Source organism: Cucumis melo, chromosome 2, assembly GCF_025177605.1.
Source record: "Cucumis melo cultivar AY chromosome 2, USDA_Cmelo_AY_1.0, whole genome shotgun sequence".
Taxonomy (NCBI): Eukaryota; Viridiplantae; Streptophyta; class Magnoliopsida; order Cucurbitales; family Cucurbitaceae; genus Cucumis; species Cucumis melo.
In genome coordinates, this window is record NC_066858.1 from 11,542,183 (window position 1) to 11,567,834 (window position 25,652).

Below are 25,652 nucleotides of genomic sequence, written 5' to 3' on the forward strand. Positions count from 1 at the left end.
ACATTTCTTAAGAACAAATATCGGGGTCAGTTGATAGTGGCCGTTTGTTTAGATGGTAACAATCAGATCTATCATCTAGCCTTTGGAGTAGTTGATAGAGAAACAGATGACTCAATACAATGGTTCTTAGAAAAATTGAAAGGTGCAATAGGGGAGGTGCCTAATCTAGGCTTTGTGACAGATCGGAAAACATGCTTCGCCAAGGGTATTTCATCAGTTTTCCCCTCTGCATTCCACGACCTTTGTGTCCAACATTTGAGTCAAAATTTGCATGATAAATATAAGAATGACACGGTTGCTAATTTGTTTTATAATACATCGAGAACATATCGTGAATTAACGTTTGTAGAAGCGTGGAGACATCTTCTTGCATTTCCTAATGATTCAAAGAAATATTTAAATGATGTTGGAATAGCACGGTGGTCTCGTGTTCACTGCTCAGGAAGACGATATAACATGATGACAACAAATATAGCAGAGTCCATGAATTCTATACTGAAAGAACCTAGAGATTTGCCTATTGCTTCATTCCTTGAAAATGTTCGAGCTTTGCTACAACGTTGGTTTTGGGAGCGTCGAGAAGAAGGCATTAAAGTGACGTCTACATTGACCAAATGGGCAGAGTTAGTTATTCAAAAGAAACAAGAAGGAGCTTTGACAATGAAGGTCAACCCAATTGACTGTTACCAATTTCATGTCAAAGATTTAGATAAGGAGGAGGTCGTAAACCTTCAGACTAAAGAATGCACTTGCAAGGAGTTTCAAGCTGAGCAACTACCATGCTCACATGCCATTGCTGCAGCACGGGATCGTAATATAAATGTTTATAGTTTATGTGCTAATTATTACACTAATGAATGTTTGTTGGCTGCATATGCGGAGGCCGTCTACCAAGTTGGGAATCAGTCAGATTGGAAGACAAGCGAAGACTACGTACATATGACTGTTTTACCTCCAAAAGTAGTCAAAAGAGTTGGTCGACCGAAGAAAAAGAGGATTCCAAGTGTTGGTGAAGCTCCGAAATTGCATAAGTGTGGTCAGTGTAAACAAATAGATCACAACAGATTAACGTGTACCAATCCAATTTCATATACCGACAAGTCGAGCATACAAGATTAGAAATTTCTTTACCAATGTACTAAGTATTACACTAATTAATGAATATTTGTTAATGATGTGTTTTCTTAATGATTTGTCCCAACATTCTTACTTTTTGTGCTTCCAGATGGATGAAGAAGACGAAAATAACAATTGGCTTATTCATTTAAGAACACAAGAAACTGGTTTTAGGATCGTTTTAAAATAACTAAACGTTCGTTTAAAAATATCTAAATGATCGTTTAAAAATATCTAAACGATCGGTTAAAAACAACCAAACGATCGTTTGAAAACAACTAAACGATAGGTTAAACAAAACTAAACGATCGATTAAAAACAACCAAAACATCGTGTAAAAACAACCAAACGATCGTTTGAAAACAACTAAACGATCAGTTAAACAAAACTAAACGATCAGTCAAACAAAACTAAACGATCGTTTAAAACAACCAATCGATCGTTTGAAATTAACTAAACGATCAAATATAAACAACTAAACGATCGTTTACAAAAACTAAACGATCTTTTAAAACAACGAAACACACCCGCGAATTGTTTACAACCGCGATTCAACATTTCAAAAAAAGTACGCAAATTTACAATATTGCCCCTTTGAAAACAACCGATATATACGTTCCGCCTTCTTCGTTCGTTTTTCGTCACTACGCAATACACAACCGCACTGATCACTCACCTTCGTTTTCTCTCAGCCTATTGTTCTCTCAGACTATTTTTGTCTCATTCCATATTTTTCGTCAACGTCAAAAGGTATTTTCCCGAACTTTTCCTACTATAACGTTACACTTTTCCTTTTTTTATATTTCAAATGTTTCGACTTCTTTCTTGAAAAACTATCATTTTGTTCTTAAATTATTATTGTGAAGCGTTTAGAGTTTCAGATTCGACTTCTGTCTTCAATATAGTTCTCCAGATTGTTAAATTTATTACTTTCCGATTAACTACCATTTCAGGATGGTTGTACCTAGCGACAAGTATTTTCCTGCTACTGTGTAATGCCAAGTGCACAAGATCGGCAGTCTTATTAAGGATAAACTGACCAAGGACCAGCTGTAAATGTTCGAAAAAACAATTTTTGGTCCATTGCTGAATGTGAACATGGTCTTCAACGGCCAGTTGATCCATCATTTCTTGCTGAGGCAGATACCTGAAGACGGTAACGCAGATGGAATCTGTTTCTCAGTTTTGGGGAAGAACGTCCGTTTTACCCAAAAGGAATTCAACATCATAACTGGATTGTGGCCAACAAACAATCCATTGGAGAAAGATTGCGATAGCAAGCGCCTACAAAGTCTTCTATTCGGATCAGAAAATAAGAAACTAATAACATGCTTGGAAATTGAGAAAATTTTCAAGAATTTTGAGTTTACAAATGATGACGATGCTGTGAAGGTCGCCTTGGCCGTCTTTATAGAAACTGTGATGGTCGGGAAGGATATGAAAACACAGTTTCACATGGATATTTTGGGAAGAGTTGATGATGAAGAAGCATTTAAAAGCTTCGATTGGTCAACTTTCTTCTACACTCGTCTGCTCAATAGTTTACAGACAAGTCTCCAAGGAAAAAAAGAAGCATATGAGCTGAAGAAGACAGGAAGTTCCAAAGCAGTGTCATACTACAACATCAAAGGCTACGTGCTTGCTTTTCAGGTGAGTTTTATTTGTTCATATACTTTAAGTAAATGCCAATTGGACATCAAAGTTTAACATATTTGTTTAAATGTTGTATGTGTGGGCTTATGAAGTACTCTCAACTGCAAATGAGCACCTGGCTACAAGAAACAGTAAGGGATTAATCCCTAGGATATTGAGATGGAATTGTACGCAAGCTCCATCTTACAAAATGCTGCAGAAGAACATATTCGACAACAAAAATGTAAGTAAAACTTGTCAGTGATCGTTTAATACAATTACATTGCAGACTGTTGTTCAACCTAAACTGAAGATGTCAACCCAAGAGAAGGCTTTCATGGAGAGTCAAATTCGAGGGGATGATAACATGCAAATGGAGGACGATGAATCCATTGGAGCAATAAACAACAAATCATTGAAGCAATTAGACTCATCTCCACAAAGAGAACAACTGTCACCCCAAAGAGAACAAAGTCAAACAGTGGCTGACGAGTCTGAAATGCATCCAATCACCAAGAAGAAACATTTCAGATCAAAGAAGTCCAATGACAAAGAAGAACAAAGTCATTCAAAATCCTACAAGAAACTGAAGAAGGAAATAAAAGAAGTTCGTAAGGATTTATCCACATTGACTTTTATAGTCTGTAGGATGGATGACACAATCACAAAGCAGTCATTGGAGCTGTATGAAATGAAGCAGATGCTGGAGAGATTGGTCCAGGTAAATTTTTTTTCATAATACATTAGTTACACGATCGTATAACTTTGATAGACGATCGTTTATCGAAGTTACTCGATCGTTTAACTTTGATAGACGATCGTTTATCAAAGTTACACGATCGTTTACTTTGATATACACGATCGTTTAACAATACATTATTTTTTTAATTTTATGTTCGTTTTTATTTATTTATTAGAATTAAACTGAAAATCAAGGGAATGATCATGCTGATCAAAATGACAATGAGTATGTTGTTCAAGAACAATATATTGAACAACAACCTACTGAAGAACAACATACTGAACATCAAGAGGAAACCCAAAGGTTAACATTTCATTCATTGTTTACTAGTTTATAAATACCTAACAATTGTATTTTTTTCTTATTCTCATTTTTTTTCTCATTTTGTTTAGGGAACATCAACAAGAATGTGGTAGTGATATAAGCATAGACGGCAGGGATGTAGACTTGCTAATGACTATAAGAGATATATCGGATAGTCTAAGTGATAAAATTCAGAAAGAAACAAACCTGCCACAAATGATTACTACCCTTCCACTTGTGAGCCAACCTCTTGCACTTTTGAATTGGCTCCATTGGATCAAACTGTACATGAAGAATCTCAACTGGTATGTATACACAACAAATTTGTAGTCGTTTGAATTAATAGTTTGTTACTTATTTAATACGATTACATTGCAGGAAACAACAAAAAAACAGGTTGAGATTCAAAAAAATGATGAAGCAGTTACTTTGGTTCAAAACGAACCAGTAACTGTGCCTGATAAAGATGAACAAGAAAAACCAATAAAGAGAAGAAAGCTATGTAAAATAGAAAATAAAAAGGTGGAAGATGAAGATGAACAAGGTAATCCACCCACAACATCTGCTCAAATCATATCAGAATCTAAAACACCTGTCCCAGATGTGGAAATCAGAGAAGTAGATAGATATAATTCGATGTGGCAAGTGGATCCAAAATTATGGAAGGAATACTTACAATGGAAAAGATCAAGAAAAACAACCCATGAAGAAAGGAAAGTAGCCTCCACAACCAGAAAGGAAGACTTTTTCAGACAGCTTGAAGAAAACACATGGGTACATGGAGACGTAAGTACTCTTCCCAAACGATCGCTTATATTAACTAAATGATCGCTTCTATTAACTAAACGATCGCTTCTATTAACTAAACAATCGTTAAGTTAATATTACACGATCGCTTAGAAAGTAAACGATCACATTACATTTCTTAAGAGATCGCTTATACTCTCCTTTCATTCACTAAACGATCGTTTATTTTTTTTTGTAGACATTGGATTTGCTATTATCCCACTTGCAGAATAAAATGTTGCATCTTAAGCTCCTTTGCAAGCGTTCTTTTAGAATATTACATTCCTCGTTTCTAGTAAGTTGTTATTCTTTAATTTTTTTTGTATAGAAGTTAAACTGCATCATTATATTCTGACTAAATTTTTTGACTTGTTCTTCAAGCTTGGAATCAATAAACCAAACTGCATTGTTTGGAACCATATTTTCGATACTCATCTGGTGACACCAGATAATAAGAAAGCTGAATGGACAGACCCAACAGCACACCTAACTATATGGACAGAAAAAGATGTGGAATACTATTTCAACACAGCTGTTGGTGATTACGATCAAATATCAGGGTTGGGAGATGTCAACTACGTGATTAGCTGCATCAACATAAAAGAACACTGGTTGGCTATTCTAGCTGATATGAGAAAATGCAAGATCTACGTGTTCGACTCAATGCCAAATTATGTTGAGCAGAAACTTGTTGATGAAGCTCTTGAAATGCCTGCACGATGCATCGCCTCACTCGCAATTACAATTGGAGTCAACCTTCATTCAGATCATTTCACATATGGCCCTTGGCCAATACGCAGATCGAAGGCCACATTACAGAAAGGGCATTCATTGGATTGTGGAATTTTCTGTTCTAAATTTGTTGAATGCATTGTAACTGGTAGTGACATTGGTTGTCTAACTGTGCCAAACATGAAACTGTTTAGACAACAATATGTGCTGGAACTTTGGGCCAATAAATACTTTTGCTAAATAAAAAAATATATATTTCGTTCTTGTACTTTTGAGTTAATATTTGTATCCGTTTATATTATTTTTTTATGTAATTTTTATAGAGAGAATAACATATTATAATTTTAAACTTTGTTATAAAATAAATACTTTGTGATATTTTCAATTAAACGTGGCTAAAATTGAGAAAGAGAGTTAATATTTGTATTCGTTTAGATACATATCACAAAATATTCGTGTAGAGAAATACTTATCGCGCACATATGTTTAAGCAATCGTTTAGTAAAGTCTAAACGATCTTCTTAATAAACGTCAAAATATTAAGCGATCGTTTAGTAAAGTCTAAACGATCGTTTGGTAAAGTCTAAACGATCTTCTTAATAAACAATGTCTAAACGATCTTCTTAATAAACGATGTCTTAACGATCTTCTTAAAATCATAAAAAAAATTAAGCGATCGTTTAGCTACAAGTAGTTTTGCAACATAGAGAATAATCGATACTACTAATTGAAATGCCAATTGATACTAATTGAAATGCAACATAGAGAATAATCGAACAGCCAATTGATACTTGTGATTTATGTAAATATATCAATACATAGGAGTGTTGGTCCATAATTGAAATGCTAATTGTTTTCTAAAGTAGGACATGTTTTCTTGACATAATGTATCTAAACCAACACCAACAGCTATGTACTCAAAATACTTAATTGTGAATACGCCACAATCACTATTATTTCGTTGAAGTAGAATTGAGTCAACAATGACAACTGGCCAAGGTTTCTTGTATGTCGATGATCTACCTCTCCTATCAAAGAAGCCAGTACTATCTAACAACTTTGGCACCAACTGTCGAATGGGCAGTAATATGTTTGTCATCTCTTCGGCAGTTGTAAGTGACGGAAGCGAATCCCATACCTTCACTTGACAACTTACCAAATCCAAGCATAATAGAACCCAATGGTTGCCATGGACATTGAATGGAGAGTAAACGTAATCAACACTTGCCCAAGGATCTTGGAAGTCCTCTTTTGACCCGACAACATAGTCAACCAACCTATGCTCTTCGTTCCAGTCAAACGGGCGATTCTCTTTAATACATTCTTTGTATAGGGGCCACTTCGAAACTAAAATGCGCTGCAAAGAAAAACATACAAACGCAAATATCAGACCGAAAGACAAATATCAAACGCAAATACATACATAAAGTAACGTGACGATTCCAAACCATAAAGATTGTGTCTGCAGTTGTGAAGTTCTGAGAAGAAGGTATCCCGGCTGCCTTAATCTTCAAGTGAATGAAAAGAAAAAGTGCATCCAAATGCTAATAGAAACAAAAGTAAGCAGTAAATGTATAGAACCATAACAATGAAAAAATTATAATTGCATAAATGATAAGATAATCCCTTACCTCATCCGCCAACCACCGGCGACACATAAACAAGTCTCTGAAGAAAACCTTCGATTTTTTCCCATGAAAGGTTTCACGCAGCTCATCGTCTGTACGCTTGTCTGTAATCCAAGCTCGAAGTCTATCTAAATGGACGTCAGGTATTTTGTGCATAGGATCATAAACAATTGGTTCAAACTGAGAGGTGCTGGTGGTTGATGTCACAGACCGTTTAGGTAGAGTTGTGAATGAGGTTGATAGGTAAACACTTGCACACTTCCTACGGGTGAGCCGAACGTGTGGTCGTTGAGTGAGAAATGGTTCTATCTCTGTGACGTCCTCATCGTCAACGACATCTATTGGCTCCTCTAAACCAATATCAACCTTCTTCTCCAACACATCTTCGTCGCCCTATGGAAGCTCATAATGCATTGGTGTGGATAATGATAGAAATTAGCAAGAACATGGAACCAAACCTTCTTTTTAAGTTCAATGTGTTCATCCTCCTTTGGCATCCTCAACCAATTAGGGGTACCGCCTGTGTCAACATCTTCGGTCTTAGGATTATTCACTTCTTTACTTTCTAATGTATGATCTACTAAGCCTTCAGACACCTTGCGGTCCCCTTCGTCACCCTATGGAACCTCAAAATGAATTAGCAAGAACATGCAACTTAACGTATGAGTAATTACCAAATATGAAACAACTAACGTCAATACACTTAACAGTTTCATTCCTAACCTTTCTTTGAAGTCCAATGTGCTTCAATATGGTTGACATCATGCCCTTCAATTCGTCAATATCTGATTTTATACTATTAAGTTGCCGTTCAACAATCGCTACTCGATCTTGGAGATTATTCGGAATAACCTTTTTCATCTTAATCTTGGACTTCTGTTTCTTACTCTTTTTGAAGTCATCTTCATCATTAACAACTTCTCTTACTCTTTTTGAACCACCATTCTTCGACTGAATAATGGTAGATGAGCGGAAGTTTTCAAAAAGTTCACTTGAAGCAATTTTCAACTGCTCCTCTTCAGGTGTCATCTCAATGACTGCCTTATTTATAAACTGCAAATAGAAAATGACAAATGTATTTAGGACAAAGAAATAAGCACAAAATCATGCGATCCTTAAGTAAGTTATTATTGCTTGCTTATAGTTTGGGACTTTGGTGATTGTTGGCACACCCACCTCAGCATTCGTGGTATGACATGATCGTTTACTTTATCTACACCACATCCAATGATGGTTGGTATAGACTCATATGCCCAAACCTATTCGACATTTGACAAACAAGTTTAGGAAGTGCCACAAGATATATATATATATAGATATATAAACAAGTGGTTTCACAATCGTTTGAAAACAACTATACGATCGTTTAACATAACTAAACGATCGTTAAAAAACAACTAAACGATCGTTTAAAACAACTAAACGATCGTTTAAAATAACCAAACGATCGTTTAAATAACTAAACTATCGTTTAAAATAACTAAACGATCGTTTAAAAGTTTTGAAGTAAGAAGTAAGAATTCACATACCTGTAATGCATGCGGAAATCCATTGATAGTATATTTTTTTGTCTGTGTTGAATTCTTCTTTCCCTTGGCATATTACTTGTCCAAGGCTCTTTTCAAGGCATTTAGCGTGCATACAAAAACAATCCGACCCCAATCATAATTATTAAATGTATTCCAATCATCATCAATCTTGAAAAAACCAATGTCGACTTTGGTTCGCCTATCTTTTCCCAACAAAGATATCTCTATAAAGTAGACTAAAGCTAATTTCACAATATCATCGTCATCACCCTCGTATTCCAAAAATATATCCTCTAAGTCGCTAACATAAATACACTCCTTGTCTTTGAAAAACTTCTCCAACAGTCGACTATTCCCAACCAACTGAATATAGTCCTCTTTAGGACCCCATAGTCCAGTTATGATATTAAACTCTCTCCTACCGAAAGTACAAACAACGCCCCCTAGTAAGAAACTTATAGAATCCTTTCCTTCATCTTCCACCTCCCTTAACAGTAAGTAGTGGATGAGTGGCCCATTAAAGACAATATTTAGGTCCAAAAAGTGCCCAAACTTTGTTTTCCTAAATAAGGCTAATTGATCGGGTTTGAGTTTGGCCTTAATATTATGTGTTGTCTTTTCTAAATGAGACAAACAACTTACTAGGGAATAAAAATGATGGGAAGGATTAATCTTATACAAGGGTCCGTCGATCGATGTCGATGTCGATGTCATGATTGAAGCTTGAAGAAAAAGGAACAAATTCCAGCAAATAAGTCGATTCCAAAACCAAACATTTACAGCAAATATATTAAAAATGGGTTACAGATAAAACTCACTGAAATAAGAGAAAACGCTCAAAGTTGATTCTTAGGTTCGAAAAGGAGAAGCGACGAAATGCACTGGAGAACCGATAACAGACGAACAGTCGAAGTATCTTCGAAGAGCAGAGCGGGAAATTTTAAAAGCCAACAAAAGGAGATGTTTTTTTTTACTTCAGGTGTTTTATGCGAAAGAGAAGAGAAAGCGAACGTGGGTAGGCGAAAAATCAATAGAGAGCGATAGAAATTTAATGAAGGGCATTTTTATCCATTCACACCCAAATTGTCCTAAAAGTCTTTCTTTTGAAAACTTGTCCCAAAATTCATTTAAAGCTCTTTTTTTAACCTATTTTTGGCAATTTCCCAAAAAAAAAATCTTTGTCTGCTTCATTTCGTTCGGCATTTCCAAATTCCACGATCTTCGTCCGCTTCATTCTTCGTCTTCGACTCGGCGTCATCATCAGCTGGTGGCATCGTCTTCGTCTTCTTCATTCTTCGTCTGGGTCGGCACTCGACATCATCGATCTTTTCGTCTGCGAACGCTGGCACTCGGCATCATCGATCTCTTCGTCTGTAAACATCGGCACTCGACATCATCGCGTCTGCACTACTCAGTGTCGGCATCATCTCTACTCGGCGTCGGCATCATCTTAGGTATTGTTGGGTTTATCACATTTGATTAATTTTGGTAAAACATAGCGAAATTAAGCATAAATCAGTTTAAATTTAACCGATTAGGTTAAAATCAACTTCATTTCTGATTTCCTCTTGTCTTCGTCTTCGACAGTTCGACTCTTCTTCACCCTTCGTCTGTGTCGGCATCACTTGGCAGTCTTCCCTTCTCAGCAACCTCTTCATTTTTGCCCTGGGTTCCCCTATTCTCGTCTCGGGCTTGTCTCTTTCTGGCATTGCTTCTGCTTTCTTGCTTGGTACTCTCACGTGGCGTGCTTTTAGGCCCTCTAGTTTCCTTCTTGTTGCTACCTACTTCGTTATTGTTCGTCTATATCCCCTCATTCTCCAATTCCACTTTGCTTTTGTGTTTGATTGATTCATTCATTGGCGGTGTTGTTTTATTTGTTTGATTTAATTTGTTTTATTCATTCATCTACCATTTTCTTTCCTAGATTTAATTTTTTGTTTTATTTGTTTTCATGTTTTTATTTCTTTCATGCTCACTTCGTTAACAAAATAGTTCAGATTTTTGTGATGGAATACTTAGAATTGCTGGCCTGAATTGATTCTTAAAGTACTGGTCTTTGAATCTTCATGTCAGATGTAGAGCTCATGAGGTTCAATGTTGTAGTGCTGCTATTCTATAATTGTTGCTATCTTATAATTCCAATTCTAATTTTTTCACCCCTAGTTTTGAAGATTGTTTCGAGGCCATTTGTAAATTAAAAAGAAAAAGAAGTGATGAATTGGGGTTTGATTGATTTTTTTAAAGGATGGAGAAAAGTGATTTGATTATATAAGGTGTAAATATTGTAGGTACTGATATTATTGTTCATATTGAGTGATAACAATGACTAAAAGGCAATGTGTTTAATAGGAAAAGGTGTTTAATTTCATCCTCAAGATTTTCTTATTTCCTAATTTCATGAAGGTGGTAAAGGTTATGCTTTTGTATGAAAGATTTGTTGCAATAATGAAGTCCATTTATGCCGATCTTCTCTATATAAAAGTAAAAAAAGGGGGGCCAGTCTTCCTATTTCAAGTCTCTTTGCTCTTTGTTTTATTTTCTCAACCTTTCTCTTACTCTCTCTTATTCTCCTCTAGGAAGGAAAATTGAGGCTATAGTGTGTTTGTGTATATATCATAATAGTATTAAATCTCAAAAGAAGCATGTGATAGAAATTATGATAAGGTTTCTTCCAAAGAAAAAATCCATGATTATTTTGTTAGTATACACCTAGAAAGAAATTAGCTTAAGTTGATTTTTCATGTAGTACATTTATATTACAGGATCAAATGGGCCACCATCATTCTTCGGGAAAAATTTCAAAGATATGAGCCCATGATCCATCTATGATAGAATATAAGACAAGTTCAAAGATACCACAATAATAATGATGACAATACATCTATTTTCAATATTACAAAGATGCAAGATGTATATGTTGATGTGTGGATACTATCTGGATAGGTTAATTGCATGATTTGTTCTTGGACATTTTCGTGACCTTTTTAAATACCAGGAATTAATTCCTTTAGTTTGATCTGACATTGGTTTATTTGCACTTGGCTTTTAAAGAAGTGTTTCACCATCACATGTTTCCTACAACATCTTCTGATCAATTCATTCTTTATGTTACAGGCGGCCATTGTTAATTTCCAAACCCTTGAAGAGGTTGCAAGGTTAGAACAGGTATGCTTCGCTTTTTGTCTTCTACAGTCCCTCCCTCCTCAAAAAGAAAATGGAGGAGAAAAATCAGAGTTGTATGAGAACTTGTAGTTATTGATTTGAGTGTTTTTTTTCTATGTGTTTTGTTGATGATTATTAGGATGACTTCATTCTCGGTAGACAAGACTTCAAATCAGAGTTGTTCTAGTCCAGTGTTTGGAAAAAGAAAAATCGGTTAAACCACCATCATCGGTATGAGAACATTTTATAAAAGTAGAAGGATGTGATCCTAAATATCCTAGGGCTGCTTGTAAACATTGTGGGACTTCATATGCTTGTGATTCCAAAAGAAATGGTACCACTAATTTAAAAAGACATTTAGAGAAATGTAAGATGTATGTAAATCCATTGGAAGATAATGTTGAAGGAGAGGGAGATTCTGAAAGTAGTTTGATGGCTGCATCATTCACTTAAGAAAATTGTAGAAAAATGCTTGCTAGGATGAATATCTTGGATGAATTGCCATTTAAGTTCGTAGAAAGTGAAGGGTTTCACCAATTTTGTCGGGCATTAAATCCAAAGTTTGTGATTCCATCAAGAGTAACCGTTGCAAAATATTGTTTTCAAATGTATATGAGGGAGAAAAAAAAGTTAAAAAATGCATTAACTCGAAGTGGCCAAAGAGTTTGTTTAACAACGGACTTCTGTGCAAAATATTAATTATATGGTTATAACGACTCATTTCATTGATGATGATTGGAACTTGCACAAAAGAATTTTGAACTTTTGTCAAGTAGCTAATCATAAAGGAGATACCATAGGTAGAGCCATTGAAAAGTGCTTAGAAGGTTGGGGTATTGATAGGCTCTTTACTGTAACGGTTGATAATGCAAGTTCAAATGATGTAGTCATTGCCTACTTGGTTAAAAAGTTTAAAGGCAGAAATGGGTTGGTGTTGGATGGTGATTCACACTAGATGTTGTGCTCATATTCTTAATTTAATTGTTAGTGATGCCTTAAAAGATTTGCATGTGTCTATCATTCGAATCAGAAATGCTGTGAAGTATGTTAGGTCATCTCCTGCTAGATTGCAAATATTTAAATATTTTGCTAAAGAAGATAAGATGTGAACAAAAAATTGTCTTACAATGGATGTTCCGACACGATGGCATTCTACTTTTACTATGTTGGATGGAGCAATTAAGTGTCAAAAGACTTTTGAAAGATTGGAGGAGCATGACCCTAGTTATTTGCCAAAGGATGATATTCCTACTACTGAAGATTGGGATAATGCAAAAGTGTTTGTAAAGTTCTTAAAGGCTTTTTCAGAGGTAACAATGAAGTTTTCTGCATCTATGTCTGTGACTTCAAACATATTTTTTCATGAACTTTGTTTGATCCAAGAAATAATTCGTGAATACTCTTCGTATGAGAATGCATTATTGAGTCAAATGACATTAAGCATGCAGACAAAATTCAACAAGTATTGGGTATAACTACAAGTGAAGACCAATTTATTATTGTATGTTTCTGTAGTTCTTGACCCTAGGTACAAGCTAGCTTATGTGAATTATTTTTTTAATGAATTTTTGGAGGAAGATTGTGCAAAAATATGGACGAATAAGGTTGAAGAAGCATTTCATCGATTGTGTGATGATTATTATATGAGAATGTCAAAAGAAAAATATTCACAAACACAATCATGTACACCTATCGAAGGATTTGGCTTTCAAAGTCAAAGTGAAATATCTTCTATCTCATCTAGTGGATCTTATAAGGCACGTGCTACTATTCGTGATAGATTTAAACAAAGTAACAAAACATGTCTAGATGATGCTAAAACAGAGGTGACTCGTTATCTAGATGAGGCTCGTATAGATTGTATGGACGATGAATATTTAGATTTGCTAACTTGGTGGAAGGTGAATTCCTCTCGATTTAAGATCATTAGCCAAGTAGCTAGGGACATCTACAGTATTCCTATATCAACTGTGCCTTCTGAGTCCGCCTTTAGCACTGGAGGACGGGTGTTAGATTCTTTTCGAAGTTCTTTAACTCCTCAAACTGCAGAGGTACTCATTTGTGTTCAGAATTGGATTCAGTTTAAACCTTTGGATGACATGACTGAAGAAATTGACGGGACTGAAGAAATTGATGAAGGTAATATTCTTTTTGAAGTACGCATTTAAAATTTTCAATTATCCCATATAAGCTAACTATTTGTCATTTTGATCTAGAATTCATAAACATAGGAAAGGAGATGGAAGCTGCATTTGAGAATTTGAATAATGACTCTATGGTTTAAATCCCTACTCTCAAATCTTTATTTACATTTTTTTTTAAATTGTTAACTTGTTAAATATAGAATCTTCGTTTTTTAGAGTCTTGAAGCTCAGTGATGGAAGCACTTTGGGTTATACGAACAAGGTGGTCTCGTGAAGATGTTTATTAATTCATACCTTCACAATTGTAAACTCTGTTGTTTGCGTAAGGATTTGAAGGGCTAGTAGCTTCTCTACTATCAACTCTTTAATCCCGCTATATGTGTCCTCAGAAGATTTTTAGTTTATTTTCCTTTGTTTTCTGTTTTCCGTTTTTAAGTAATATACTTTATGTGCAGTTTTTACTTTTTATCCAAGTGAGGATATATGTTTTTCTCTCCTAGGTACAAATTAAAGAACTAACTATACTTTATTTAGCTTTTGATTATCATTTGGGAGATGGACAAGCTTGTGTTGTCACCATTATCGTTGCCTTTGATTATTTATTCTCATGGTTTCCATTTTCATTTTTAGTGTGAACTGTGAGAATTTATATATTTAATTTCGATCTTCCTTCACTTTATTGGGTGCTTCTATTTTTCTTCTTCTAAAAGAGATAAAGATGCTTCATCCATAAGTGAACTTCAATAAGCATTTTGCCCATAAACTTTGTTTAGGATAAAGTTATGTGTCTAATTGTTTCAAAGAGCTAATTGTTTATTTTGGAGTATAATGTTGGACCCATATTTTTGTTTTCATTGAAGTGGTTTCTAAATAAATTTTTCATTCATGTAAATTATACCCATATTTATTTTATTTTATGCTTCATCAATAAGGAGGAGAGGAGGAGGGGAAAAAAAAAGACCCGACCCGACCCCATTCGGCCCGGCCCGAGTGGGTCGGGTCGGGTTTCAGAATTAACCGTACATTTCAGGTCTGGTCGGTTTTGAAGAAAACCCGACCCGACCCGATCCAATTACACCCCTAATAAAAATGTAAATATGCAAACAATCATTTAGCATGGTCAACATGATTCTTAGATTTAAAGTTCTTAATGATCATTTACATTAAACTACAGATCACTTACCATAATCAACACGATCGTTTAACTTTGAAGCCTTTTTTTCTATTGTTAAAGATGAACTACACGATTGTGTATCATGATCTATACGATAGTAAATCATTCGTTTAGAAATACAAAATCGTCTAGAAGAAGATTACTCGTGCGTGTGTATGACCGATTTAATCACTTGTTGACTGTGTCATTTTTTGTATTTCCCATTGTAGGCTTGTGGATTTTTTTTGTTTTCAGAATTGTTCTATAGAGTGTAAATATTTTACCGATTTGTTATATTTCTTAAAACACCCTTTTAGAATAAGTTAAAAAAATTGTTACCCTTGGTGCGTAGTTACAAATTACCTTTAGACTTCAACAGTAATACTCTTAACCTTTTAAAAATGTTCCTACTATTAACATAGTGATAAATTTATTTGAAGTTATCATGAAATGAAAAGAACCAACCCTAAAGTCATTAACATAGATACTCTCAACTTTCTTTCTTTCTTATAGATACTCATTATTCTCCAATTTGTTCAATTCTTATACCAAATTTCACAACAATCGAATATAAACCAAAACTTCAAGTTCAACCTAAATTCTCACATAATCCAAATGTGAAAATTCTTCATTAAGACCTAATTACCACAAAAAGAAAATACTTTACTAAAACATGTTCTACTATCAATCTCTCTAATTTTTCAAATCGCAAGAGGTGTTATTCTATTTAGGTCCTTTAGTCACTCCTTGATTCTTGTAAACTTACAAAAAATAGATTAATTTTGAGGGTTTATAGGTTTTTGGGATTACTTTTTTAAAAGTTGAGTTTTAGGACAAAATGAGGTATGAAAAGTAAAAAATTCCCTTACATGAAAATTTTAATTTCTTCTATCTTTTTCTAACTTGTCTCTAACTTCTTTTTTCCCAAACTCTCTTGTCATTTCTTAGAATTTTTTAGTCACTCTTGAACAAGCTCTCTTGCTAGTTTGGAAAGTGAATGTTTTTTCTTTTAATTGTTGTCAATATTCTCTTGGTGAAACGTTTAAACCTTAAGTGTACAACTCAAATCAATTACATACTTGTTTTATGTGATTTAGAGTGATTGTACTCCAGTTTTAGAATGTTTTTAGGTACTTGTTTTTGTATCTCGCAAACATCTCACAACTTCAAAACTTCAAATATTCAATCACAAGTAAATTATATACTTGTATTATGAGATTTAGGGTGGTTTTACACATATTTTAGAAAGTTTAGTTATTATATTTGTATTTCGCAAACATCTGGCAGACATCTCAAAAATATCTCGCAACTTTCAAACTTCAAATGTCCAATCTCAAATCAATTATATACTTGTTGTATGTGATTTGGAATGTTTTTCATTTTAATCTCTCAAACATCTCCTAAATATCTCACAATGTTAAAATTTGAAATCTCAACTCCAAATCAATTCTATACTTATTTTATGTCATTCAGGGTGATTTTACAATATTTTTTATAAAGAATTTTAGCTATTTAATTTTGAGAGTTGCAAAATAGGTGCGAGATGTTTGCAAGTTGTCTGTGAGATTAAAAGAATAATCAAGGATAGAAATGTCTTCCATTACGAACCAGGGAAGTAATTTAGAAAGAAAGTAGAGGGAAAATATTAGCCAAAAAAAAAAAATAAACAAAACTTAAGGTAATGTTTGGGCCCCAAACTCGTTAGGAGTGGAGTGGTCCAAAATAACTCACTCCTTGTTTGGAACCCGGATTATGGAAACCCTAACATTAGAGTTTCTATAATCCTCATTTTTTCCTCGTCCTTTAATCCTTCTCACTCCCCTTTTAACTCCTTCATGATTTTTGTTGTAATCCTTCTCCTTCTCTGTAACACCTTGTGTAATCCTTCTCCTTTCTCCCCCATCGTATTCATTCTCTTTTCACATCTCTCTGTTCCCATCCCATTTTGAACCCCACATTCTTTACACTGAAATTGATTCAAATTTCCAGCATGTTCAGAATTTAGCAATACCCACCAATTATTCAAATTCTTTTCTTGAAAAGTGGAGAAAATTCTCCCAAAATCCAATTATTGCTCCTTCCAATGGGGTGGAGAGGAATAGATTTAGAGAACCAACTACAGCTTAAAGGGCCCAGATGGAGAATGGAGGGTTGCCATTTAAGTGTAAACGAGCTATGGAGGAGTAGCGATGGTTTATAGAAGTGAGGACTTCATTCGCTAGCATCAATTCAGGTTTTCTTTTTATTCTTCTCAAGATTTTGGAACTTAGGAATGTCCTAGTTTTTACCGTATGATGCTTTAACTCTCATGTGTTGACATTTGTTAACTATGCTTTATGTGTTGACATTTGAGAAAGAGAAGTTCACTTATGATTATGGTCCTAGGTTTGATTTTAGAGCAATAAACTTAAGGTTAAGATATGATAATGAGAGATTGATAACTTGTAGAAATACAAGTTATTGTAGCCTTTTAGGTAAATTAATGGTGGTAAAATGCGAGATAAACGATCAAAATGCATAACTTTTAGTGCAAAATTATAAAATTAAGAGAATGCACCTTACATAAGTTATCATGTCTGATTAACTATGCTTTCAAGTGTTTTTGCATGTAGGCTGGCAAAAAGAAGAAATGAAGCAACGATTGCATGTATTAACTCAGCGATGAAGCTATCTGGCTAGTTGAAAGGTGAGGTGCCAATACAACATTACACGAGATGTATCGTTAAGAGACAAGAGTGGCAGTTGAGGGTGATGTGACAAGAAACGGCTACTTTATGAGTTGACATTTGTAGGTAAGGACAAAAGCGTATAATAGGCAAGCACGGATGTTTAGCATGAGCAATTAATTTTCCACCTAAAGTATTGCTATAAAAGAAGCCTACTCCACCTTAAAGATATCAACAGAGGAGGTCATCCCTTAAGGAGGTCGGTGAAAGGGTCAGTTTTAGAGCCTTTCACCATTTGTAATAGTGTTCTTCCCTCCATCCTTTCTCCCATCAATGTCTGAGTGAGAGCTTAGAGAAAGATTAAAGAGAGAAGCTTCCCTCGCCATTTCCCCTAATTTGGAAAAGAACCAAGGAATGCAAACCAATGCATTCTACGACTCAGCATATTTCTTTACTTTCCATTTTGTTTCTTTTCAATGTATTGTACATGAAAGAAAATGAGACATGCACAACAGAATAAGGATCAAATTCTACTCTAAATGCAACTAAACAATTTATAATTAACATGCATCAAACTAACCTAATTAAACTAAATTAGAGTTAAAGAAAATACTTATCTTTGAAGCTTCCTGTTCCCTCATGAATACGATCCCGCGATCACCACTTGAGTTTACCCGCTATTACGGTTTAGGGTTTAACTGTGAGAATTTATATATTTAATTTCGATCTTCCTTCACTTTATTGGGTGCTTCTATTTTTCTTCTTCTAAAAGAGATAAAGATGCTTCATTAATAAGTGGACTTCAATAAGCATTTTGCCCATAAACTTTGTTTAGGACAAAGTTATGTGTCTAATTGTTTCAAGGAGCTAATTGTTTATTTTGGTGTATAATGTTGGACCCATATTTATTTTCATTGAAGTGGTTTCTAAATAAATTTTTCATTCATGTAAATTATACCCATATTTATTTTATTTTATGCTTCATCAATAAGGAGGAGAGAAGGAGGAAAAAAAAAGACTCGACCCAACCCGACCCATTCGACCCGACCTGAATATGGGTCGGGTCGGGTTTCAGAATTAACCGTACATTTCGGATCGGGTTGGTTTTGAAGAATTAACCAACTTTTTGATTAAGGAAGAGAGGTGGGAATTTTGTTTTTTGAAAAGTGAATAATTTCCAAAATTATCAAAACAAATTTCAAATGAAAATTAAAAACCAACTTTATAAAATATTTACATGTAAAATGCATGAAAAAATTCTCCCTTGATCAACACCTCATTCTCCGCTTAATCTTAATGGGATATGTGTTTACATCTTATGTAACCACTTGTTCCACTAAGTGTTAGTGTGACTATCCAACAAATAGTTGAATTTATCCACTAACTTTAGTCCAAGGGCAATATGGTCATTTGACCAATTAAGTCAAAGTCAAACTTTGACATTTTACTATTTTGTCCGTCTTGACTAATTTCGACCTCCCGAGTATGAATCCGCATTCATTTTTCTAAAATTTAAATCATATTTGAATATAAAGCCGATCAAAGTTTGACTTTTCAAAGTCAAAAGTCAACATTTTGACTTTTTACAACTTTGACAATTTCCATTAGTCATGAGCTTCCGAATGTGAATTTATATTCATATTTTTAATATTTAAATCACATTTAAACATAAAGCTCTATCTTAAACAGTTAATCGATGGCTATACAATATATATTCATCGATTTCTCTCTCTTTACCTAATTCGAATAATTTGAATTCTTCCAACATAGTGTTATAAGTTAATTCCTTATGAGCTACTAGAGGAACCTAATGGACCTATAGATCATGGACTCCAACGATCCGATATTAACTAGTTAAAACTTTTTAGACCGAGTTAATCAACATTCGTTAACTAACGGGTCATTCCACTAAAGTCTCTTAGTTGCTCTCCCCTCACTATAAATATATTTATGTCCATCTGATAGAACCATGATTGGTAAGTTAATCTTTCACAGGTTGTTCGTAACTACGACTGGATCAAAATACCGTATTACCTTCGAGATTACATTTTGCTCCTTAAATTCCACTAATCCACTATTGAACAATTGGTTTAAGGTCCAACCTATAAACCAAATCCCTCTCGGACCAATGAGAGGGTGGAGCCCCTTGTTTAAGACTTGGATTTAGTCCTTAAGGGAACAACCTATCTTCTACCATAAAGCGGGTAGGAGTGAATTTCGTCTTGCACCCTATGTCTCTATGCATCCACCCGATTTTACCTCTAAAATGGGTGGCTTAATAGGCCAGCATTGATGAGCTTCCCTCACATATGCATATCTAAGGATAATTTCGTTTGAAAAGAAGTTCACAGTTAGCTCAAGATTAAAACGTAGTTACCTAGGTCATCAATAATCGAAATATTCAGTTTTATACAGTTAACGGTGTTATAACTCAAAAGTTACTATTTTATGGTTCTAATCTTATGTAAAATCTTTAAATAAAATGGCCCCACTTCTATGTCTCTACATGAACGATTCAAGATCATTTTGTTTGTACCAACTACAAAGTGGGCTGCATTCATAGTCTCCCTAAAATAAGGTGTACAATCTTATTCATATATTATAGACCGTTTTGGCTATATACTTAAACTTTGTACATGTTTATGTCTTTACATAAAGTTCAAGTCTACACTAGATAGCCTTGGGACCTTAGTTTATTGGATTCAAGATTATAATATTTTATTTTCACTAATAAGTCCTCACTACATAGCCTCGAGACCTTAATTTCTTTTTCTCCAACGTTGAGAACCCTTTGGGGTGGGCTAAGATTGGATTTCAAGCATTTGATTCTTCAATAAATTTTTGAATTAAGTTATGAAGTCATAAATAAAAATACAAAATAAAACAAACGTAACGCATAAACTTACATATGCATCCGCAGCCGCCTGCAAAATGAATTGGCCACTCCGAGCGTGTGTTTCCCTAAACAATTGAACATGGCCGACTGGTTGACCTTGTTCTTCAGCGAGCTCATGCTGTCGTTGTAGAAACAACTTGGACTCGCTACTATGGTTGTAAGGCTGCTTCTGTCTAGTAGCATTGTTCATCCTCGATTGCTCCTGCAGGGGAACATTTTCTTAAAGTTATACATGCATACAAAAAATTAAATGTGAAGTAATGTAACGTTGCAATATGTAAATCTCACTTGAAATGCTCGGCTTAAATAAAGATCGCACAGAAGTGCCAATCTTCCAAGACGTCCCACCAATCTGTGCGGTGGGTTAGCATGTGCCTATTTAGGTTCATTGTACTTTTTGAAATGTCTATGATTGTCTCTGCTAAACTCTTTGAAAGATGTGATCATTTGATGCTCAACATATCTAGTAAGTGCTTGATCATTGAAATCAAGCACGAAATAGCACTACAAAGCAAGAACCCCACGCATTAGCTTGGCTTATACTTATGTAAGTTTAAAATAAAAACGAATTAATTACTAAAGTTAGTTGTAGTGTGCCCTTAACCACCTCAATGTATTCTGGTGGAACATCAACCCACTCAAGCAGCAGGCTGGAAATGTATCTCTCTCACACACACTAATAGTGTTGTTGAACCAAACAACATATGAAGATATTGGCTTTTTCACTCTTAGGGCTATGGTAATCAGAATCTTACAATGCTTATGAATGTACATCTTCAACTCTAAGTTTCAGGTCTGTTGATGTCTCCTAGGAGTTGAAGAGGGTTAATGTCCATCTGCTGAAGAAAACAAAATTCTATCAGAAACAAAACTACTCTATGTGTTTGCAATTACCATCAAAGTATTGAGACTAACCTGAAGTGTCACCCATAGAGGATGATCCTCCTGTGTTATTGAACTCATCGTCGAACTCAAAAAATATAGCATCTGTCTCCTCAAAATCGCTCTAGAATAATGACATAGTACTTCTGGACATAAAAACCAAAATTAGTTAAACAAATACGAGTACCTCAAACTGAATATATAAAATAATGAAATATGTGGATACGTGATTTATCGTTATTATTTGTCGTCACTTGATTCACAGTGATGTGACAATTGTTCATTATCATTGTTTATGAAGTCGTCAACGACATGATGCACAACCGATCTTTCAACCACATCAGGATTAACGTTAGGTCTGCACAGAGTGTCATCCTTAATGCATTCATCCACACGATGTTTGACAACGATTTTCAGTATATTCAGTTACTCATTCTCAACATCCTTCACTTCGAGCATGTCCCATATAAATTTATTTTGCACCACTTGAACAACTTTTCAATTGGTACCATTTTTTGGGTTCTCTAGGTCAAATACTTGATGTGTCTGTGTTGCGAGAATGACCGATTCCTCGGCGAACAAAAAAATGGAACGTGTTGATTGATTTGTACCCTAATCCCACATGCGTTCTATGGCTTTTGTTGTTGTCGGTGTTAAACCACCTACACTTAAATAGCTAAACAGGTCGTCCCATCAAATATTGAACATCCAACACTTCATCTAAAACACCATAGAAGTTGTTGTCACCACTTCCACCACCACTGCTTTCAATGATTAGCATGACTTCATTGTTTTGTGTTGTGTGTCGGAAATCACACTCTACAGTGTGAAATCTCACCCCACCGACAATGCTTCCACTCTAATACCGAACGTCAAGTGAAGGTCCTATCACAAGTAAGAAGAAATCATGAGAAAGATTTTCTCTTATGCATTTCTATAACTTGAAATCCATGTGTAAATGATTATATACAAAATTCTGAAATAAGTTAGTGATTGATCATTATCAAATTCATGTACGCTATATACCTAGTTTCTAAACCATTTAGGAAATGCTCATTGATGTCTTCTATACAATTCTCAGAAGTTCTTTGAACTTGTTGACATATCAACCTTAAGTGTCTCCTAAAATCGATAATTATGAGTTTGTGTAAGAACAATGTATAAGAAATACTTAAAATAGCCAGTGAAGTCGAAGGAGCGAGATGCATACGTGCGGTCCTCCGATATTTCATCTACATTGTTGAGGATGTACCAATGAAAGAGGCATATGTTTCTCTTTTTGTGATAAGGTCTGTACACTTGACACCCCTAATGATCGTACTTTTTGTAGGAAGAGGTAGGGGAAGTGGGCCCGAGTCGCCCATACTTCTTTCTTCTTTGAAGAATGCAAATCAATTTGACTGAACCTTGGAACTCACCAATCACCTCATCATCTGGAATGCTATCATCATTTCGTTCATCTCAAGTGAATCGAGTCTCAATCCCACTTAGGTACCTCGAACAAAAAGTCCTTAATTCATTCATTAGATATGCTTCTACAATAAATCCCTCAGGATGTGCTTTGTTCCGAACAAACTGTTTTAATGTGCGTATACTTCTTTCAATGGGATACATCCAACTATAAGAAATCGAAACAACAACCTTGGTTTCATATGGTAAGTGAACGACAAGGTGCACCATTACGTCAAGAAGGCAGGTGGAAATATTCTTTCTAATTTCCAAAGTATGATTATGATATTTTCTTGCAATCGGTCCAAATCATTTTGTAAAGTCAAGAAAAAAACTACACAGTTTAGTAACAGCAGTATACACATTTTTCATTAAGCATGCTCGAAAACCAATAGGAAAAATTCTATGTAGCAAAACATGATAGTCATGTGTCTTGAGACTTGATATTTTCTTGTCCCTATCATTCACACATCGTGAAATATTAGAAACAAATCCATCGGGAAACTTAATTGATTTTAGGTACTTGAAAAACGCAACTCGTATGTGGCTTCACTAATTTGTTACTTACTTCTATTAGATGTAAATCCTTTCTTATTTTCAAATCTTGTAGGTCCAACCGAGCATTCGTGGTATCCTTGGTTTTTCCTTCAATATTCAACAGTGTACCAACTAAGTTGTCACAAACATACGTTTTAATATGCATTACATCAAGTTTGTGATGTAATTGTAGTCTTGACCAGTAAGGAAGTTCAAAGAAAATACTTCTCTTAGTCCAATTAAGAGGTCTATTTCTTTTCTTTTCTTTTAATGAAGGTTATTCCAAGATTTCATGTCCATTCATACCACTTGAGGATCCCTACGCTCTACCTTTCCATCGTGTAGCTTACTTCTACGTCAAACGTGGTTCTCTGAAAGATAGTGTCGATGTCCCATGAAAAATATTTTTCCTTTTATCCCGAATGACGATCTATCTCCCTTACAAATGGGACATATGCCTGATACCCTTTCGTACTCCACCCGGATAAGTCATCATACCTGGAAAAGTCATTAATTGTCCACAACAAGGCTGCATATAACTAAAAGAACTGATCAATAAGAGAATCGTACATATGCACAGCAAAATTCTATACCTCTTTAAGTTCCTCAATCAATGGTTGAGGTAAACACTAATTTTCCTACCAGGAGATCTTGGACCAGGTATGAACAATGACCTGAAGAAATTTGACTCTTTCGTGCATTTCCAAAATGGCAAATTGTAAGGAATTAACACCATATGCCACATACTGTACGAGGTACTCATATGACCAAACAGATTAAACCCATATGAAGCTAACCCCAAATTGACATTCCGTGAATCTAAAGCAAAATCAGAAAGATCACAATCAAAATGCTTCCATTCCTCTACATCAGCTGGATGTCTCAACATATCCTCTATTTCAAATCGTTTATTCTTATGTCATCTCATGTTAGAGAAGCCTTTTTACGATACAAACAAGCATTGTAATCTCGATATCAATGGAAAATGGTGCAATACCTTATACAAAATATTTTTCCTCTATTAGGACTAACCTTGTAGGGAGACTCATTACAAGTTGGACAATGATGCAAATCTTCAAACTCCTAGTATAATACACAGACGTACTTACACACATGAATAGTCTCGTATCCCAGACCCAAGTCACGCAATTTTCATTTGACTTTATAAAAAGAACTAGGGATAGTAGTACTTCACATTGGAAACACACGTTTTAACAGTTCTAATAACATGCATCAACTTAACCAAAAAATTCAAGGAGGAAAATTCTGAACAATCGGGGTATAGCTCACTACGTGCTTCATTCAATAAGTCTTGAAATATGTTTATTGTCTCTTGTTCTATATCTAACCCAATATTAAATGATATCTCATTTTCCAAACCTTCTTCCATTTCCTCTTCATGTTCAATCGGAGCTTGTAAATCATTAAGCATACCAAAAAAAATTTCTTCTTCATGAAAATGGTTACTACTAGTTCCTTTATCAAAGCTTTCTATACCTCTATGCAAGTTCACTGGCTGTCCATGATACACCTATTCTGTTTAGGAGGGGGATATTCCAATCGTTAATAGATGTCGCTCCACACCCTCTAATAAGTCCCAATTTGAGTTCATGCATGGACACCTTATTCGTCCGTAATCATCAATGTGAAACTTGGCAACCTTTAAAAGTTGGGTCACTCCCTCTCATTACTCAATCGAGAACTTATTCCTAAGTTTCATCCAACCCTTTTCCATCGTTAAAGACCTAAAACATAAATAAGTTTGATTAGTCATATATTTCTCCTCTCAAACCATAAATTTACTCCTATGAATAAACTATGTCTAATCTCCCAAAATTTTCACTAAGTCTAAGTTTAAACTACAGAGGCTAACATAACTGCAGGATAACAAGAACAAACTAACCACAAATAGCTTCAATCTTTACAACCTACCTATCCCTACCATCATCTTTACATGCTACCTAACACTTCAAACCCATAAACTACTAACAAATTCAAAACTAAGTTTGCATTGAAAAGGCTATAATAACATAACATCAACAACAAATTTCTTCAATCTTTACAAGCTACTTAACAGTTTCAACAAACAAAACTATTAAGAAATAAACAACAATTAAGTTTCAACTAAAGGCTACCATAACTGTAGGATAGCCAAAATAAATCTCAACCACAAACTACAAAAATTTTAAAACAATTATAGCCCCCACCCTTATAATATTGAAATCATTACACCTCCTTCCTCAAATGAAATACAACCCCCTCCCCCTTTAATTTTCAATAAAACCCCCCTCAAAT

At 34.8% G+C, this 25,652-nt stretch overlaps 1 long non-coding RNA gene across 1 annotated transcript; it reads left to right on the plus strand.

The window, feature by feature from the left end:
- The first annotated feature begins 13,837 nt into the window (after positions 1 to 13,837).
- LOC127148063 (uncharacterized) lies at positions 13,838 to 14,453 on the plus strand. The gene is made up of 2 exons (XR_007818704.1): positions 13,838 to 13,908; positions 13,991 to 14,453. It is a non-coding gene; the product is annotated as an uncharacterized LOC127148063 (long non-coding RNA).
- Positions 14,454 to 25,652: the final 11,199 nt, after the last annotated feature.